Genomic DNA, 14,297 nt, shown 5'->3' with positions numbered 1-14,297 from the left:
CCAGAGGAAAGCACCTTATTGAACTAAAGTGAGTATCAGACTGCTTCACAACAGAGAGACTATCTGAGCCACATCTAAAAGATCCATATGCATTGGGGAAATTTTGAGTATTGAGGAGGAAATGGTCAAGAGGGAATTAATGTGCAGAGGTAAGTAACAAGGTGAAAAACTGGTGTCAGGAAAGTGAGGAGAGAAGCGACATGCCACTGGAGCAAGCAGTGTGTAGGAATGTGAGGGGCCATTCCGGACAGTGGCACTCCACCTGCACTCTGCTCAGGAACCCACAGTGGCTGCTGGGTGAGCACTTAACTGAGTTTCACTTCCCTTCTTTACATTGCTTTTCAAAGAGTCTATAGCCATACTTTTTCTTCTTACAATTATATAAATCAGCAAGCATATAGGAAACACTGACCACTCCAGGGAGTCTAAGCAGCCAGAAACGTAATGTAGAATTAAATTCTTAGGTATCTATTGACAGGATAAGGATGGGGGCTGGATTGGTCTCCCTTCCATTAGTATGAGTGCCACTGTGAAGAAGCAGAGACAGGGAATCTCACGTTATTGCTGTGGATGCAGCGGCCCTCCCTGCTTACTAACTCAGCCTTGCAATACTGAGTGTTGCAGCCACCGCCTCCGACACTTATGTCTTATGTTGGAGATCAGGTAGAACAACCAGGCCTTGAATAGCCAAGATGAAGTAAAGCAAGTACCACAATCAGAGCACTCACCGTGCACTGTGATTTTCCTGAGAGGCACAATCATCATGGCAACCACTTATAAAAACACTATACAGCGTCCCACAGCCCACTTCTAAATTGCAATGTCAAATTGACTCTTGGTCTTTGCTTTTTCTGCATTTCACCTGCTGTTTTTTTCCAGATTATTTCAGATTATTTTTCATTTCCTTACCATGAGTCCCCTCCATGAAGAATATCATGAGAAAAATTTTCAGTTTAATGAAGGCTTTAAAACAAGAGTTAAAAAAAAAAAGATACATGTGGCCCACAAATGGGACAATCTTATCTATAGAGCTTTTCAGATGTTAGTTTTCCACCATGACTGGCATGAACCATGAGTTCAGGGCTTCACTGTAGGCAATCAAATGGGGCTGTAACATTCAACTCATTTTATGGAAACTCCACCCCTTTTGGAGTGAGCTCTTCATTTTTTATAGGTTTTGAATTACATGATTGTATACATCTTTATCGAATATTTCCATTGAGTTTATCCTTAGTCCTATGCTAGTAAAACTAGCAAGTATGGCCCCAAACTGACTGCTTTAGGTAGTGTCTTGGTTACTGGCAACTTCAAGGGAAGGAGCCACCACAGCTGCCAAGAATGCAGACCTGTGCTTTGGAGCACCTTTTCTTTGTTGGAGATTGTCTGAGAGGGTGGAGTTTGGAGGGAGAAATGAGGCTTTCCAGAGCAAGCAGGAGTGAGCTGGAGGTTCTAGCTGAACAGTGTCTTCAAAAGCATAAATTCTGAAACAGATGGCATCATCAATTAAAGAAGGAACCATGTCTGCCAGTGTTTAATTTTGACAGTTAACAGTTGACAAGACTAGACTTTGAGCATAATCCAATATTTAATCTTACTGTAAATCCATTACAATTTATTCAATAGTAAGAACTCTTCTCATTTTGTGGAAACCAAAGCGATACACATTATCAGATTTAAGAATCTTTCTAGTTTTAGTTCTATAGTGAAATAGATAATAACTATAATGAAACCAACCTCCAACATCATATAAGTCCTGTGCATTTAACAGTTTAATTCTGAACACCTTCGCCATGTAACTGCTGCTAGGATCAGCACTATTTTCGTAAGCACAAGGATTTAACATTTAGAAAGTTAAGAAACTATCCTGTGTTCATAGAATGAAGGCAGAGCTATCACACAAACAGAAGTCTTACACATTGTGTGCCCATAATTCTTCCACTATAGGGCAGTCATCTGTCACTGTAGTTAGTTCTCTTACATGAACTGTTGTATCACGATCGACTCCTGATCATCTCATCTCCATGTTGATTCTCTATGAGAGCAGCCACACTCTGGACAAATCAGCTTCCCCGTGGCCTCCAGTATGTGTCTGGAGCACTCCTTCCCGCAGTTGACTGGCCTGTGTTCAAGAACTACAAATGGGTTTTAATACGAGCCTGTGGGGAGAAAAAAATACAATTATGGTGATAAATCTGCAGGAATCATATCATGAATTAAAAATGCTACATAAATGCTTTTTGGATTATCTGTCACTTGGGATTACTTATGCTATGATCTCCTCTATGACTGCAGATAATTGAATGTTGGCTATTTTACTGCGACTGGAAGTTCTGACGTAGGGAGAAAATGAAGCATGTAAATAGGAGTTTGCTTATTTACTCAGCAATTAATTTGAGATTTCATCACAGGAATCATTTAAAGCAATAGCATGAAATAACTTTATCTCATGGGAACTGGGCTCCTTTTATTTGGATGAGAGACGTGATTAATGCATCTGCCTCTTCTTTTTCTGTTTATTCACTAATAAACAATTAAATAGCATGCAGATGTTGTTTGAAAGATATAAGGGAACTGTTAATGGAAAAATAATCATACTAAGATGTGTTTGTGAAGTCTGAGAGCTTTTACTTAACCTTTGGACTCTTCCTTCTCTATTAAATGACACCAAGGTCTTTGAGTTATATGAAACAACTGAAACATGCCTTGTAGATGTGATGACAGTGACATCATCTCATCCTGATAGGAAGGCACCCATTCTAAATCAGACATGGCATGTCAGCATTGCATTTACACTAAAGTCATGGATTTCACAGTCTGAATTCATTGACGGTTGTTTGAATAGTGTCCACCTATAGAACCATTGACTTGATGTTCCCAGGCCTGTTTACATTCATAAAATATACAACTGCCCCAGTGTTCTGCACTGAGGTCCTGTAAAGTGTACGCAGTACATTGCTATGCATGCTATGGAAGCATAATGTTGTCCCTGTAAAAGAAGATCATGGATGTGGCTTGGAGTTATGTGACACTAGACATTTCATGGGCTAATTTTTAGAATCTTTACTGCATAGGCAGATTCTAAGTGGTTTTGAAGAGTGCCTTGAGAACTTTTGACTTTGACTGTCTTCCATTGCAAACATGCTTCTTGATTAACACAGAATAACACACAAATGCACACACACACACACACACACACCCCTGAACTTAAACCACAACCTGAAAACTATACAGGGAATGAAATCATAGGGACACACAGACACATATGTGTAGACAGGTCATAGTTTCAAGGGATTTTTATGTCTGTTCTTACAATATGTACACACTGCCAGCCCATGCTTAAATGTTCAATGCGCTGTCCTAGGTATGAACTCAGTCTCTAGGCCTGGCAATGGATGACTTTTCCCATTGAGCCATCTCAATGCCCTGCCTTCCTTTTGCTTTTTGTTTTGTTTTGTGTTTTAGAGAGATTCACATTATGTAGCACTGGCTGGCGTGGAGCTCACAATGTGGACCAGGCTGCCCTTGCACGTGCAACCATTTTCTTGATGCTGCTTCTAGTGTTCTGGCTCATTGCAGGCGTGAAGCACCATGCAAGGGAAGACCACCTATTTTATAGACTATAAGGCTGAAACACTATTCATTCTTTATATATTTCTTTGTCAATGAATGCAGGTCTCTAAAAATGTGATACAAATGCCGTAGGATCTCAGGGGATGGGAGAGGCTTGCTTCTTTTGAAGCATCCTTAGATGTGTTGTGGTGATTATTGCATATAGCTAATACTATACATTTTTAAATGTTCACAAAGCACTTATCAACCAAGTTTGAACACTTTCCACCAAGACAGGAAAGGCTCCATCATACTGAGACCTGGTTGTGAAGTGGTGATGGTACTTTCTCAAGAACAAAGATGATGTTTATTGAGAACCATGGTTTTAACCCACCCTAGTTACAGAATTACACTGCCTATCATGATAAAGTATACTCAGCTCTCTTTTTAGCTTAATTTAAAAGGATAGAAGAAAGATGCACACATTCATTTCTGTAGAATATTCATGTCAACAATAAAACCTGATGGCAGCAACTTCCATGGCAAATTTGGCTTCAGTGGGGTTTGTGATTTCTCTCATCATAATATAATGTGTTTTTCCCTCTGATGATGCTGTGGAACCTAAGAACACACACACACACACACACACACACACACACACACACACACACACACACACACACACACACACACACACACACACACACACATACACACACACACACACATACACACATACACACACACACATATACACACACACACACATACACACACACATACACACACACACATACACACACACATACACACACACACACATACACACACATACACACACACAGACACACACACATACACACACACATACACACACACACACACACACACACAGACACACACACATACACACACATACACACACACACACACATACACACACACATACACACACACATACACACACACACATACACCCATACACACACACACACACATACACCCATCCACACACACACACACACACACACACACACACACACACACACACACACACATACACACCCACACACCCACACACACACCACACCCACACACCCACACCCACCCACACCCACCCACCCCCCACACACACACATACACACACACACACACACACACACACACACACACATAACCCAGAATTAAAGTAAAAATTATTAAAGACTCACCTATCAATTTAGATTTTTTCCTTAAAGTATATTTTATATTAATAAAAATATTGATATAAAGATTTAGATAAAAGAAGGTTCATTAGGAGTCAGTGTGAAAGCATTAAATAGAAATTGTTTTCAATACTTTCTTAAAAATAGAGCATTATTTCTTTTTATCTTAAAGTGACATAGATTCACTTCAGAAAATATAAATAAAGTGAAATAGTTTAAGATGAAATACAATTCACCCACATATCCTCTTAATGGGGACTCCATTAAGCTAGAATTTTTTCTGCCCTTTTTCTTGTTTTCCTGTGTAAACAAAAATGTTTTCTGGGGACAAAATTTATTCTTCAGATTCAGTTTTATCCACTGACAGTTCCCTTCACTTAGTACTATCTGAAATACTTTCCTGTGGCATTTGATGTTATACCCCAGACTTCCCCAGTCACTGGAATGGCAAATGGTTCCTTCTTACCTAGAGCAGAGATTCCTGCTGCACCCTGACTGCCATAATGCTGGTCGTGGGTCCCTGACAGATAGCCAGCTCCTAGCTGCATTAAAGCCGTCACTGTTTGCTTCCTCCTGTTTTTATGGCCAGTCTGCTGCTGCACTTTTTACCACTCTAGAAATAAGGTAATCATAATTCTAGCTTTGTCAAAATCCCAAATTGACACAAACGTTCAAATGTAATTCCTTGAAATAATTTGCCTTGTCTCCTGTTTTCCCAGGAAGAAAGATTTATAACCATAATAAATATAGAAATTATTCAATAATGTATAGTCTCTTGATGTATTTGTTACTTAACAAATTAAGAAATCATGTTTTATGTAGCATAGTACATAAATATTAAATTAATATTTTTCTATGTTCTAGTCAGTTTTTAATTTTTTTGAATTATTTTTATTTTGTATGTCTGAGTGTTTTCCTGCACAGAAGTCTGTGTACCATGTGCATGCAGTGACCACAGAGACAAGAAGAGGGAATTGGATCCCCTTGGCACTATAGCTAGAGGCAGTTGATAGAGGCCATGTGGATGCTGGGAACTGAATCTGGCTCCTCTGAAAAGGCAGCCAGCATACTCTTAACTGTTAAGTCATCTCTCCAGCCTATCTTGATCTGTATTAATGCACAACTTCAGTATGTGTGTCTGCCTCTTCCCTGAGCTGCTTTGTAAATCATCCAACTAACTTTGCAGGAATATACCACCTCGATTCTTCTCTATTTTGCTTGAGATACAGGTCTGCTGAAGTCAGTAGGCATTGTAGCTTTGAAATTTTCTCTCAAAGCAACCTAAAACAGTTATTTCTGTGAAACTGAAAGGATTGTTGTATGGGTTTTCTTCCAAACACAACAAGTGTTTTTAAAAAGCTTCTTGACCGTCATGGCACCTGACCCCTCGGGCTCATTCCACAAATTTCCTGGCTGAATCTGCAGTCTTCCCTTGACCTTGGCTTTTCTCTTTTGTTGTTTTGTTTTGTGTTTTTATATTTAGTTTTAAAAACATATTCTCACTGGTGAGCCTTCAAAGTCCACAATGGCATTTATTTGAGGGCATCAATTCCAAACATTATTGTATTCTTAACAGCACAGTATTTAGCAACATATTTAGAATGCCCCCTGAATGTAAGGTTATTTCCTCTGTGCTTAGAGGGTAGGAGATGGAATAGAGAGGAAAATGGCACTGACTAGATGCTTCAGAATAGTCACAGGTGTTTGAAGACTTCTGCAAGCTAGTTTCACAGCATGCCTGTCCCCATTTAAACTCCCATCCTACAACACACCAGTGTTTCAGCTCTACTACATTCTTGTTAGCATTGCTCTTACTTGTGTGTGTGTGTGTGTGTGTGTGTGTGTCTGTCTGTCTGTCTGTCTGTGTCTTTGTGTGTGTATACTGGTGCATGTATGCTTGCATATATGTATGCTAGTGTATGTTGAGTCCAAACGCAACCTCAGTTCCTCAGGCATAATCCACTCCATCCCCCTTTTTGAGACAGGTTTTCTGACTAGCCAGGGACTCACTGAGTGGTCAGGCTGGCTGCCCAGCAAGGCTCAGAGATCTCTCTGTTTCCCTCCAGTGGTAAGATTATAAGCGATCATCTAAATATGTACTGACTATTTCTTTTCCTGTTTGTTTCTTTTTAATTTCCTTCTCTTGCCTTATTGCTTGAACTAGGACTTTGAGCATGGTGTTGAAAAGTGGAAATCTCTGTGTTGGTCCTGACTTCAGTGGGACTGTTCAAGCATGTCTTCATTTAGGGTGATGTTGGCTGTGGATTTCTCATACATAGCTTTTATTGTGTTGAGATATGTTTCTTTTGGTCCTGCATTCTCTATGACTTTTATCATGAAGGCTATGTTGAATTTTGCCATAGGCTTTTTCTGTGTCTATTGAGACAATCATTTGACTTTTGTCTTTAAATCCATTTGTGTGTTTTATTACATTTATTGGCATGAATATGTTGAACCATCTCTGTATCAGGGAGAAAGACAACTTGGTCATGGTGTATAATCTTCACGTATGAAAATACAATGAACTCATTTTTAAAATAAATTCAATTATTCATGCTTCTTAGAAGACTTTAATGCTATTTTGTCTGCCATTTGCAAAATTAATATCAAAAACTACTACCACAGCATTTATAGATTTAAAAGGAGGTAATTTTATCTTTTCCACTAGTAATTAGAAATTCTTTTGTTCTTATTATTAAATAGTTATTACTTTTCATCAGGTGAGCTAACATATTAAAGTTTCACTAGATAAGAGAGAAAAACACATTTTCCCAACACTCTGTAAAATACTCTTTAGTTGAAAACAATTGTTAGGCAGTAGAAAATTAACTCTCCAGGTTTCTTTTTTTGTGCTTTGTTTTTGGATGGCCCTTCTATCTTGCTTTTTTTGTTACTGTTATAAAATCCTAAAGAAGACAACTTGGAGAGGAAAAGACTTGTTTGACTAACAAGTTACAGTCCATCATGGAACGGAGTCAAAGCAAGACCTCAAGTCAGGAACTGAAACAGAGACCATGGAGAAACACTGCTTACTGGTTTGTTCTCCTTGGCTTGCCAAGCTACCTTTCTGATATGGCCCAGGCCTCCTTGTCCAGGAATGACACTACCCACAGTAGTCTGGATCCTCCTACATTGGTTAGCAGTCAAGAAGATGCCCCCTGCCATGCTCACAGACCAGTCAGATGCAGGCAATTCCCCAGTGAAGGTTCTTCTTCACAGGTATGTCAAGTTGACCATTGGCTGACTATGGACAAGTACTTCCTCTAACTTGACCAGATGGAAGGAATTCAAGTAGTTTAAGACACAGAATATCTTAAAAGCCATATTCTTTTGTAAGAAATGTAATGCGTATTCATTACTTAAGTTAGGCTACCACTCTCTTTTCTTTGCTATTTTTATTTACATATAATATTGACATTCGTGTCTGAACATGTTTGTCCATCTTTTTGGTACTTAGAGATGTCTGCTGTTAATTTGAAAACTGCATAAACAAAATCCCCTCTCTTTCTCTTCGTTCAACCGGCCTCACTAGAGTGTAAGAGTGCAATTGATTCTGATTGATTTGGATAAATGATGTAACTTAAGAAAGCCCAAGATAAAATTCATGGGAAATGTAACAACCAGAAAATAAGGAAACAGTTGGGAAGAGTTGGAATGTTTGTACTAAAAGATTTTTGAAAGCTCACGTTCTCAGTTCAGGAGTAAAAGCCACTAAACATAAACAAAGGCATAAGGATTGTTATATTATACTCACGTTATGGATTTTCATTTTTACAATTGTGTGTGTGAGTGTGTATGTGAGTGGGAGTGTATGTATGTGTGAGTGAGTGTGTGTGAGTGTGTGTGTGTGTGTGTGTGTGTGTGTGTGTGTGAGACCGTGCACATATACAAATCACAAGACAACTTAAGGGAGTGGATTCTCTTTTTCCACCATGTGGATTCCACAGACTAAAAGCACAGGGCCAGGAATGCTCTTACCTGCTGAGCCATCTTGCCAGCCCTGCCCTGTATTTTTTGAAGAATCACTTCATGCATTGTCAACTGAGATTTTTGATATGAAGTAGTTTACTTAAATATTCATTCAAGTATATCATCCTTCCACACAGTAGATAACTTTGTCAACAATTTGAGTATCATTTATCAGAGTAGGACAGTGTGAATCACTTCCTCTTACTCTCATGAATGGCATTAGAGAAATTACAGCTGATCATTCTTTAGTATTGTTGTTCAAATATTATGTGGTCTATTAATAAAAACAAACAAACAAGCAACAACAACAAAAACAGAGCCAGATATCAGGCTGAAAGCTGAAAGATCAGGGAAGCAGAGGAGCCACCCACTAGTTCTTCCCTCTATGAAATCCTCAGCCTCAAGAGAGAGAGTTCCTGTTTCCTCCAGCCTTAGATACCTTAGATGTCTCTGCCCAGACATCACTTCCAGGGATTAAAGGTGTATGTGTTTCCCAGTCCTGGGATTAAAGGTATGTGCCACCACTGCCTGGCTCTGTTTCCAATGTGGCCTTGAATTCACAGACATCCAGACAGATCTCTACCTCCTGAGTGATAAGATTAAGGGTGTGTTCCACTACTGCCTGACCTCTGTGTCTAATCTAGTGGCTGTCTTTGTCTTCTGATCCTCAGGCAAGTTTTTTAGGGTACACAAAAGGTCACTACAAGTGTACTTTATTTCTTCCTATTTTATAAACTTATATTTTTGTGGCATTTGTTTACCACTTTGCCCTTGAACACATGAAGATGATAAATCTCTGAAAACAAGACAAATTAATGAGCATCAGGACATGTGCAATAGAAAGTATAACAAATAGACTTCATTTTCAGTAAAATAAAAGAACACAGGGAAAATTGAAGTATGTGGTGTAGCCACAGATGGAGAATAATGGCTTTTATACTGGGAGCAAAATAGTCAGCCAGTGCTCACATCTGGTGTGATTAAGGGGAAAAACCTGAGGTAGGTAGCTTCTATGGATGTTATATTTTGAAAATAGCCCTTTAATTAAAATATAATTGTATTTTAAATAATGTACTATAAAACATCAAATAACCACAGGTATGGGTTCAGTTTAGTTACTTTTTGCAGGAAGAACAGAATAAATTTTAAAGACTTGAAAAGACATAAAAAATTGTAAACACAGGCATACACATGAGTGAAGGTACCCATGGAGACCACTGGGAGCTCTGGAGTTTGTGGCTCTGAAGTTGCAGGTGGCCGTGGACCACCTCATGTGAGTGTTGGGAACTGAACTGCATAGTAGCACACAGCCTTAACTACGGAGTCATCTCTCCAGCCACATGTCTAAGGGTTGAGACACATTCTGAACTTCATCTAAACTAAAGTACTGCTGTGAGAGAAGAAGCAGCCATGCTCTTTGCAGTTGCTCACATTGTAGCATTAAGAAATCAATCAGGTAAAATATGTTCTAGCAGCTATGATATGGCTTTCTTATGGATCAATCTGACTAATCAAAAAGAGATGAACTATTCAGGATATTTTTAACCATATGATGTCCCAAGGACCACTTATTCTATTTTGTAATGTGTGTCTACCTGCTTTGCAAGGCCTGTACCTCTGCAGTGAGCCCTTTTGCAATCTTGAGCTGGAGTAGGTTGAATCACTCAGCTCTGAGGTACTTGTCGTAATATGTTGGCTAGATTTGCAGTTTTTACTTCCAAAAAAAAAAAAAAAAAAAAGATCATTTGTTTCTCTTTTTACTGTTACAAGAGCTTGATGCCGTCAGTTCATCCTTCATAGCAATTTTACAAATTTGGAACTAGTAGTACCCTTTTCTTTTCTAAAAACATAAAACTTTAGGGAATTCAACATGACCCTACTAATAAAAAGTAAACTGGGTTAGGCCATGAATTCAAATCTTTGGAATTCTTTTCCAAGTCTCACTTTCTTTTTGTACTATTTCAGAAAAGCCTACAAAAGATTCATTTCCTAAGTAGCAGACATATTAGGTAAATCATTCTGGAACATTTCCTAAAAATTGGTTGGAAATTATTGCTCAAAATTTTTGTAAAAGTGACATAAAACATAATTTATTTTAGTGATAGCTAGATAGCTATCATTATACCATGTATATGTAACACATCCCCGAAACTCTCTGGTCCCAATAAAGGTATAACAACAGGCACCATATACATCTTGGACAGCATATGATAGCCTTTTGTTCAAATCCTCCTCAACTAGAGGACTCCTCAGGGGTTCCCAAAGAGAGGGCGGTGTCTACACATAGTTGTTTCTTTTAAAATTTGCAGGTGATCAAAATACTTGATCTCAATCAAAGATACCATTTGTCCCACGGCAGACCAGAATAAGATCCAGCTGTTGATAATATCTGGCTATGGAAAACATCTCTAGGAATCTCCAAGGGGGGAAAAACATATAGGGGGCTTGGGGCTCCTCTGTACACTCCTTCAACAAAATGCCTAAGGCTGAAGTTTCATTTTAAACTATTTATTCAGGGAGGAGGCTATTGATTAGCAAGAATCAACTGCCCCTGCAGACACTTAAGGGAGCATGTCACTATGATGCTGCATGTAACATTTTATCATGTGGATCCTTGTGTGTAAAACCAATTTTATGACATGAGGAGAAAGTAATAATGTAATAGGCACTCCAGCTTGTAATTTGGTTTGCATGCAAATTTTCTAGGGTATGTGAAGAATATTGTTAGATTTATCTTGCTGGACTTCTGTATATATTTACACTATTATTTCTTAAAACATTATTTAAAAGATGAAATTTTATGGTGGTCCCTTCCAAGGGGTATTATATAACTTTCTGGAAACTGAAATTACATTCCTCTTTGACAAAAATCCAGCTTTATTCCCATATATTCCCAGTGGCATTAGGAAGTTTGTTGTTTTTGTTCGCCAGTGAGAATGTAGTAAGAGTTCCATCTTCCATACCAAGGGAATCAACAGCGAAATTCAGCTTATATTACAGCTTCCCAAGCCAAAATCTTTGTGTATTGGAAGACCACAAAATAACTTAGTCAGTACTGCTAAGGTTGTTCATGGATGTGTCAAGAAATGAGCTGTTGCTGGAGAAGTGAAATTTCGCCATGCAATTCTTCCTTTGCTCTTTTCACAGAAGCATCTCCTTCAGAGCTTCCGATCTTTGTTTATTTCTGCTACCTCCTGGGTGTGCCTTCCCCTTCCAGGCCTGCCCCGCTCCCATCCTTCATGGGATCCTCAGCTTCTTCAGTACTTTTTCCATCTTTGGCAGCCAGCTGTGTTCCCAGCACCTCACTCCAGCTTCCCACTTAGGGATCCAAACCTGAGAATGAATGTGTTTCAATTTCCTGCTTTTAGAAAGCAAAGAAATGAATTCCTAATGGTGATTCCAGGGTTGAGCCTTGGAGGTCTTGCCCATTTCTTAAAACGAGGAGGGTGAGGTGTCATAGCTATTTAGAGGCCTGGTCTGGTAACATTGCTGATTTTACAAACAAGTGTGTGCTGCCCAAAGCTGGGAGTTTGTACAGCTTACTTGCCATACTGTGTGTCTCAAGGGATTAGTAATAGCTTTTGGGATGCCCTGTCGATACTGACAGCAGATGAAGGGCACAATAAAGATTTTATTGTCTTCATATTGATAGAGAATAATTATTTAATATACTGGCTTCATTTTAACTCTATATTAGAGAAGAGGTACCATGTGTCTCTGTGATCTTTGTGGTTGTAAATTCATGCATCATTTTCCAAAGCCTCTAGTATTTGATCCAAGGGTTCAGAGCAAAGGAGAAAGCTGTGTGATTTTCAGGCGTCTGGGAGGAGTTAGGAGTTCTCTATGTTTTGTCTATAACTTTCTAGTCTATCCAATGGGACAGAGAGGGAGCCATTATCTGATACTATACCATGGTCATGAAAGAAGTATTGTCCTCATTTGGGGATTAGATAGTGCCATGCAAATGGTGGGTTCTTGGTCACAATACGGAGCAGTTGGGATACCTCAAAGCACAGTGATGCCTGGTGCCTTGGAAGCCACCTCTTTCCATAAGCTCTGTATGCCCAATTACCTTGTCATTATCTGCCCATGCACTATTTCCTTTCCATTTGGAACTGCTTTTACAGGGATGAAATACTCTTCAACCCTCTATTTGTAAAGGTCAGTTCCTACATAAGGTAGAAATAACCATTGTTTCCAAATTAAGAGTCTCCAGTTTGTCTAATACGTAACCAATCAAGAGTACATGTACTCAAAGAGATTGGTACTGTTTAATAATACATTGAATGATTTAAATTTTGGATTATGAACCATTTACTATCTATTAGGAAAGCATATCAAGGGCTTTCTATATATGAATAAACTGATAAGAAACAACTCACATGATCCTACAAAAACAAAACTTTAATGATGATGCTAAGAATAAACTAACATTCTGCTCTAATAGGAGGTGTGATAATGTCTACAAATTTTCACAAATGTAGTGCAATTTATAGTGTTTGGCTGTTTATTTGTTTGTTTCTTAATGCATTTGGGATGGTTTATAAAATTGTTTCTCTGCTTTAGTACCTAACGTGCAAATCCCAGTTAGAATTCCATACAGGAAGCATTATAGATCACTCAGCTTTTGTATTTCTAGTTCATATGCTTTTGCAGGCAACGCTTTTAGCCAAGAAGAGGTAAAAGGCATTAAAACATCAACCCATTTTCCTTTCATTTGCTCTGGTACCACTGTTGATAGGTTTTTCTTTCTCTTTGCATTGTGACTGAATAAAACGCCCTCACACTACTGCCTTTGTATGCTTTGAACAGAGCTATAATTTATATTCTATAATGAAAGTTGTTAAGAACAACTTTAAAAAAATTAAATGCATTTTCATGTTTTCAGGAGAACAGCAAATGAAAAACTTTTGTGAAATGAAGATTTAAATGACCAATGTAACATAACTGTTGTTCTGATGCCATAAGATAGCTGAAAATAACAATTTGGGGTTTTCATCTAATAGAATAATACTAATGTAAGTGTTGACTTGGTTAAATTAGACGTAACAAAATAATCTGCTGTGGTCCTGTGCTCTCTGTCAAGGCTTTACTGACACACTCCAGTAGAACATGGACCCTTTGGTCCCAGAAGTGTGCATCTCATATATACTTGCTCAACTTAGGAATTACTAGATGTGGACTTTGGTCCCAGAAGTGTGCATCTCATATATACTTGCTCAACTTAGGAATTACTAGATGTGGACTTTGGTCCCAGAAGTGTGCATCTCATATATACTTGCTCAACTTAGGAATTACTGGATGTGGACTCATGCCATTAATACTGTGCTGAGAATAGTAGTGTGTTGAACTGTAGGGAGTTTACTATTTAATTTTTCTCATTAAAACTTATAAGAGTACAAATGAACTCAAATAAAATTACCATTTTAAATCAAACAAAATGTCAATAAACAACTTAAAATTTCTTGTGTAGGATTTTCTGAAAACTTTCCTCAGGTGTCAGTGTCATAATTGCATGCAATATCTTAAGAGGGGAAAAAAATACAAAAACGCTATGTCAGGCACTGAAGGTTA

General features: G+C 38.4%; 1 protein-coding gene across 3 annotated transcripts in view; it reads left to right on the top strand.

Annotated features, from left to right (window-relative positions):
- Klf12 (Kruppel like factor 12) overlaps nt 1–14,297 on the top strand; it is a 440,113-nt gene that overhangs the window by 251,786 nt on the left and 174,030 nt on the right. The window lies entirely within an intron of this gene.

This window comes from Onychomys torridus, chromosome 9, assembly GCF_903995425.1.
Source record: "Onychomys torridus chromosome 9, mOncTor1.1, whole genome shotgun sequence".
Classification (NCBI taxonomy): Eukaryota; Metazoa; Chordata; class Mammalia; order Rodentia; family Cricetidae; genus Onychomys; species Onychomys torridus.
Note: the sequence above shows the minus strand (reverse complement) of the source record. Positions and strands in the feature narration are given on the sequence as shown.